Source organism: Lontra canadensis, unplaced genomic scaffold (assembly GCF_010015895.1).
Source record: "Lontra canadensis isolate GAN:19392208 unplaced genomic scaffold, GSC_riverotter_1.0 scaffold304, whole genome shotgun sequence".
In the NCBI taxonomy this organism is placed as follows: Eukaryota; Metazoa; Chordata; class Mammalia; order Carnivora; family Mustelidae; genus Lontra; species Lontra canadensis.
Window position 1 is genome coordinate 38,544 of NW_022631298.1, and position 6,512 is coordinate 45,055.

Here is a 6,512-nt window from a genome sequence, read left to right on the forward strand (position 1 = left end):
TTGACAAGATACAGCATTTGTTCCTAATTAAAATTCTTCAAAGTATAGGGATAGAGGGAACATTCCTCAACTTCATAAAATCTATGTATGAAAAACCCACAGGGAATATCATTCTCAATGGAGAAAAGCTGACAGTCTTCCCTTTGAGATCTGGAACACAACAAGAATGTCCACTCTTGCCACTGTTGTTCAACATAGTACTAGAAGTCCCAGCAATAGCAATCAGAAAACAAAGAGAAACAAAAGGTATTCAAATTGGCAATGAAGAAGTCAAACTCTCTCTCTTCACAGATGACATGATACTTTATATGGAAAACCCAAAAGACTCCTCTCAAAATACTAGAAGTCATACAGCAATTCAGTAATGTGGCAGAATACAAAATCAATGTACAAAAATCAGTTGCTTTCTTATACACTAACAATGAAAATATAGAAAGGTAAATTAGAGGATTGACTCCATTTACTATAGCACCAAGAACCATAAGATACCTTGGAATGAACCTAACCAAAGAGGTAAAAGACCTATACTCAAGGAACTACAGAACACTCATGAAAGAAATTGAAGAAGATACAAAAAGATGGAAAAGCATTCCATGCTCATGGAAGAATAAACATTGTTAAAATGTCTATACTGCCCAGAGCAATCTATATGTTCAATGCCATCCTGATCAAAATTCCACTGGCATTTTTCAAAGTGCTGGAATAAACAATCCTAAAATTCATATGGAACCAGAAAAGACCCCAAATTGCTAAGGAAATGTTGAAAAAGAAAAACAAAACTGGGGGCATCACGTTTCCTGATTTTAAGCTTTGCTACAAAGCTGTGATCACCAAGACAGCATGGTACTGGTACAAAAACAGACACGTAGACCAGTGGAGCAGAGTAGAGAGTCCAGATATGGAACCACAACTCTTTGGTCAAATACTCCTCGACAAAGCAGGAAAAAATATACAGTGGAAAAAAGACAGTCTCTTCAATAAATGGTGCTGGTAAAATTGGACAGCGATGTGTAGAAGAATGAAACTCGACCATTCTCTTACACCATACACAAAGATAAACTCGAAATGGATAAAAGACCTCAACGTGAGGCAGGAATCTATCAAAATCCCAGAGGAGACCATTGGCAGTAATCTCTTTAACATCGGCCACAGCAACTTCTTTCAAGACATGTCTCCAAAGGCAAAGGAAACAAAAGCAAAAATGAACTTTTGGGACTTCATCAAGATCAAAAGCTTCTGCACAGCAAAGGAAACAGTCAACAAAACAAAGAGGCAACCCACGGAATGGGAGAGATACTCACAAATGACACTACAGACAAAGGGCTGATATCCAAGATCTATAAAGAACTCCTCAAACTCAATATTCAAAAACCAGATAATCACATCAAAAAAAAAAAAAAAACGGGCAGAAGACATGAACAGACACTTCTCCAAAGAAGACATACAAATAGCCAACAGACACATGAAAAAATGTTCATCATCGTTAGCCATCAGGGAGATTCGAATCAAAACCACACTGAGATACCACCTTATACCAGTTAGAATGGCCAAAATTAACAAGACAGTAAACCACAAGTTTGGAGAGGATGTGAAGAAAGGGGAACCCTCTCACACTGTTGGTGGGAATGCAAATTGGTGCAGCCACTTTGGAAAACAATGTGGAGATTCCCTAGGAAATTAAAAATAGAGTTACCCTATGACCCTGTAATTGCACTACTATTTACCCCAAAGATACAGACGTAATGAAAAGAAGGGCCATCTGTACCCCAATGTTCATAGCAGCAATGACCACAATCAACAAACTGTGGATAGAGCCAAGATGCCCTTCAACAGACAAATGGATAAAGAAGATATGGTCCATATATACAATGGAATACTACGCCTCCATCGGAAAGGATGAACACCCAACTTTTGTATCAGCATGGGTGGGACTGGAGGAGATTATGCTGAGTGAAGTAAGTCAAGCAGAGAGAGTCAATTATCATATGGTTTCACTTACTTGTGGAGCATAAAGAGTAACATGGAGGACATTAGGAGAAGGAAAGGAAAACTGAATGGGGGATATCGGAGGAGACAAACCATGAGAAGCTGTGGACTCTGAGAAACAAACTGAGGGTTTTGGAGCGGAGGGGGATGGGGGGTTGGGTGAGCCTGGCGGTGGGTATTGTGGAGGGTACGTATTGCATGGAGCACTGGGTGTGGTGCATAAACAATGAATCTTGGAACACTGAAACCATAAAATTAAATTAAAAAAAAAAAGAACACTAATCCCACTAGATCAGGGCTCCACCCTCACGAACTTATTTAACCTTAATTACTTCCTTACTATAAATATTGTCACATAGGGGCTTGGATCAGCAACATGAATTTGTGGGGGACACAATTCATCGATATCAGGGTCACATTTCCCAATAAGCTTGAAGTCCAGTTATGTTCTTGTCCCTATAATTTCAGATTCTTGAAGATCATCAAAGCCAGCCACAACCTCCAGCAACTATTTCCAGTCATTAGCTTATATCCTCATCCTCAGCCCCTATTCTGCTGCTTTAGATTCCTAGCACTGTACTCTAACTCCCATGATTGGTCTCTGGCCTCTTTGGACTATGCCAGCCTTATACATCCCTCCTGACATTTTGAATCTTAGTAATCCTGGATGGCTCTGGCTCTCTAGTCCGTTCTTCCTTGGAGCCCCTTGTGGCCTTAGGTGACAATCTTTACTGAACTATCATCAGTCTAGCCCCCAGGTCTCTACATTTCTAGAGTTTCTTCTGAAAGGATAAGACATATGATGGCTTCACAATTCACCTTCTAGTTGCATATTGACTCATAACAACAGAACACTATGACACCTCTATCTCTGCTAATTGTGGTTTAGGTCAATGTAATGGGCTTGTATGTTAGTCTTTTTAAATAAGAACTTAGGATAGGGCTTTCCATATGTAAAGGAGTACTAAAATCATTACTACTTGCCTGCAATATTCTCTTGCCATGGATCTTCAAGACTGTTCTCTTACTCTAGATGCTCTTCCGCATCCTTTTTGAAGAGATTGGTGTTTCCCCTGTTAGGTTTCCATCTGGTTAGGCAGGCATGGATGACCAGGTAATTGAGCATGTCAGCATTGTGACAAAGATGCTATCAAGCTTTGGAATCCTCCTCAAAGCCCTGGAGAAAAATCAGATCCTTTTTGGAATGAAGTACTTTCTTCAAAATCTCATTCACTCTAGAAAACAGAACTTGGTCTTTTGTTCTTCCTTATAAAAATCTCCTAAAATAGCAGTTGAGAATGTGGGTATTTGGCCAGGGAGTGTTTTGTTTGCTCTTCCATCTGCAGCACTTGATGTAGTACCTGGCCCATAGTAGACACTTAACAAACACATCAGAGTTATTTGTTGGTTTCATAAATATGTGACCCCTTCAACATGGGTACACCAAGATGCTGTTCACAGGGACAAAATTCTGAACTTCAGGGTCATTCTTCGAGTGATTTGACCAGAAGTGTGCTTCACAGAAGAAGGGTCTACTAGAGATCTCTGCCTAAAATTTAGAAGAGGATAAGAAGCTTTTATTCATTCTTCTGTCCTATAGGTATTTAATGTAGTTCCAAAGATGAGAAAAAGAAATGTGCCCCCATAAGACAGGAACAGAGGTTCAGAGAAAAATGGTACTGAAATTAAATTTGGGCCTGCATTTTTAAAGGTGAAATTGCTTTATGTAGAATGAAAACAATGGAGATTGGTAGTAAGAAATTTACTACTGTTTCCAATCCCCCCAAAATTGGATCTTATAAAAGTTATAAGATTGATATTCCCACCACTTATTGTCAAAAACAGCATCACATCATTCAGACACGTCACTTAGAAATTGTAATTCATGGAGTGAGGATTCAGGAATAAATGTGATGTCAATTCACATCAGGTTCCTACTGTGAGAACTTTCTATTTTATGGTCTTTCTTCCCTGGAACAGTTTTCCTGCATCTTTCTACCTCATTGCTTCACATTTTAAAATTGATTTTTTTGCTCTGTGGCTGTACTTTGTATTTCTCTTGTCCTCCATTATTATTTACCATTTTAAATCTCTGTGGCTTGAGGGACAGTCTTTAGAAAGTTGTTAACAAAAAATTTTATGGCCAAAGCAGCACAATCATGGTAGCAAAGCAACCTGTGCCACCTACCCAAAAGATTGTACAACGTTCCCAGGATTCTGTTCAGAACTCCTAGAAATGTGGTCTTTAAAAAAAAAAAAAAAGATTTATTTATTTATTTATTTATTTGAGAAAGGGAGAAAGAGTGTGAGTGGGGGGAAGATCAGAGGGAGAGAATCTCTAAGCAAACTCCCCAGTAAGCATGGACCCCCATGTGGGGCTCAATCCCATGACCCATGAGATTATGACCTAAGCCAAAACCAAGATGCTTAATTGACTGAGCCACCACAGCACCCTAGGAATGTGATCCTAAAGACTTAGCAGGGCCTTTACACTATGAAGACAGAAAACCCTGAGTATGAAGAGGCAAACAGAAATTCATGGGTATGAAATATGCACCCATGGATGTGAAGATAGTGTAGTTTATTCGAAGGATTCCAAGGTACCAGATAAAGGCAGTACCTTAGCACAGCACTTTTCAAACTTTTTTGTGTATATGAATCACCAGGGGATTTTGTTAAATGTAGATTTTAATTCAGTAGCTCTGGAGTGAGGTCTGAGAGTCTGTGTTTCTAACACACTCCCAGATGATGATGATGCTGAGGATCTATGGACCACATTCTGAGGAGAACAGTCTTTTGATGATTTATTTATTTACATCTTTTTTGTTGCAAGGAAAAAAATGTTGTCCTTTATAAAGTCAGAGTGATAAAACAAGATAAGAGAATAAAATGAGTGAAGAAATTGAGGTTAAGGAAGGGAAAGTAGGAAAGGAAAAAAGCATTAAGTCTGGAAAGACCATTGACATAGGAAATGTAAACCATCATGCCCTGAATAATTTCTAGAGAAGGGAAAGCATTTCTGTACTTTTTACTGACCAGAACAAAATGAAAAACTTGACCTATTACAAATATTACAGTGTTTGTGAGATAAAACGTTTCCAGTGCTCAGCAGAAGCCAGTGGCACTGAGCACCAAGGGCATCATTTCCTGTGGGTAACCAGGCAAGAGGCCCCAGGTGAAGCAGTGAGCAACATTCTTCAATGTGTTCTGAGAGGAAATAGAATGGTTAACTCTTGGTTTTAATTTTTTTAAATAACGTACGCATCTGTGTAGGTCAATGGCATAGTGCCAACATGTAGATTTATGACTCTCTGGTGCTCTGGCTTGTTTCAAGGATAAGATTTAGGATCTCTAGGATGGAAGGACTACATATCTTTCAATATGGATTATTTATATAGAGATAAATCATATATATGTATTCAGCTCAGGAATAGTTTGTGTAACAGGATACATAAAGAATATGGAATGATTTTGTCCAAAGTTGAGGACAAGTCCTCCACTAGGCATAGTCCCCCAAGATTTGCTAAGATGTAGACTAACTGGTCCTTCAATTATTCACTGTATTACCAATTTCTAGACTACATATGAGGAGGCTAGATAGTCACTACTGTGATATTTAAAGGAGATTTACAGAAAAGATGGATCTAGCATTTTCCCCTTCCTCTAGGGAAGGATAGGGGTTTTGTCCTATCCCATCAAATTTGGAATCTTAAGCACCTGATGAGGGACTGCTTCCTAAAAGAAGAGTCAAATATTCTCACATATATGCCTAATGCTGCCTCTTGAATGTTTTAGTCAGTGGCACACTGGTAAGTGTTTAACAACCTGCTCTCTGGAAATGGGGTGGAGGTGGAGGAAGCCCTGATTTGTAGCATTTGCTGATTTCTGTGGTGTAAATATTCCCATCAAGCTTGAAGTCACTGATGTAAAGTTGTGAAGGAATGTGTACAATAAACTGTCAACTCCAGAACATCGCTAATTTTAGGTAAACCCCATGTTACCACAATAATAGCCCCCAAATGTGTTTTTGTAGAGACCTCCTGCAATAACTTGGGGCTTGATCATGTGACTTGCTTTCAGCCATGAGTAATCAGCAAGTATGACAGAAGCAGAGGCTTAGAAAGTGCTTGTGCTTTGGGGCTTTCCCTCTTGGAATGCTTCATATAAGGAAGTCTGGGATGACCTGCTGGAGGCTGAGTGTTCACTTGGAGATATGTGGCCCAGCCAACAACCAAAACCAACTGTAAGACATGTGAGTGAGGTTACCTTAGACCATCCAGCCCAGATCAAGCCACCAGATGACCGCAGCTATATGTGTCAGCACAAGGCAAACCAGTAGAAAATCATCCATCTGAGCCCATCCCAAATTACTGAGTGAACAGAATTTTGAACAAATAAAGAAGTTGTTGTCTTAATCTACTAAGTTTTGAAGTGTTTTAACCTACTAAGTTTCTATGCAACAACAGATAACTGATACACCCCATATTTGTCCTCTGAAGTTTAGGGTACACTGGAGTATTGATGCT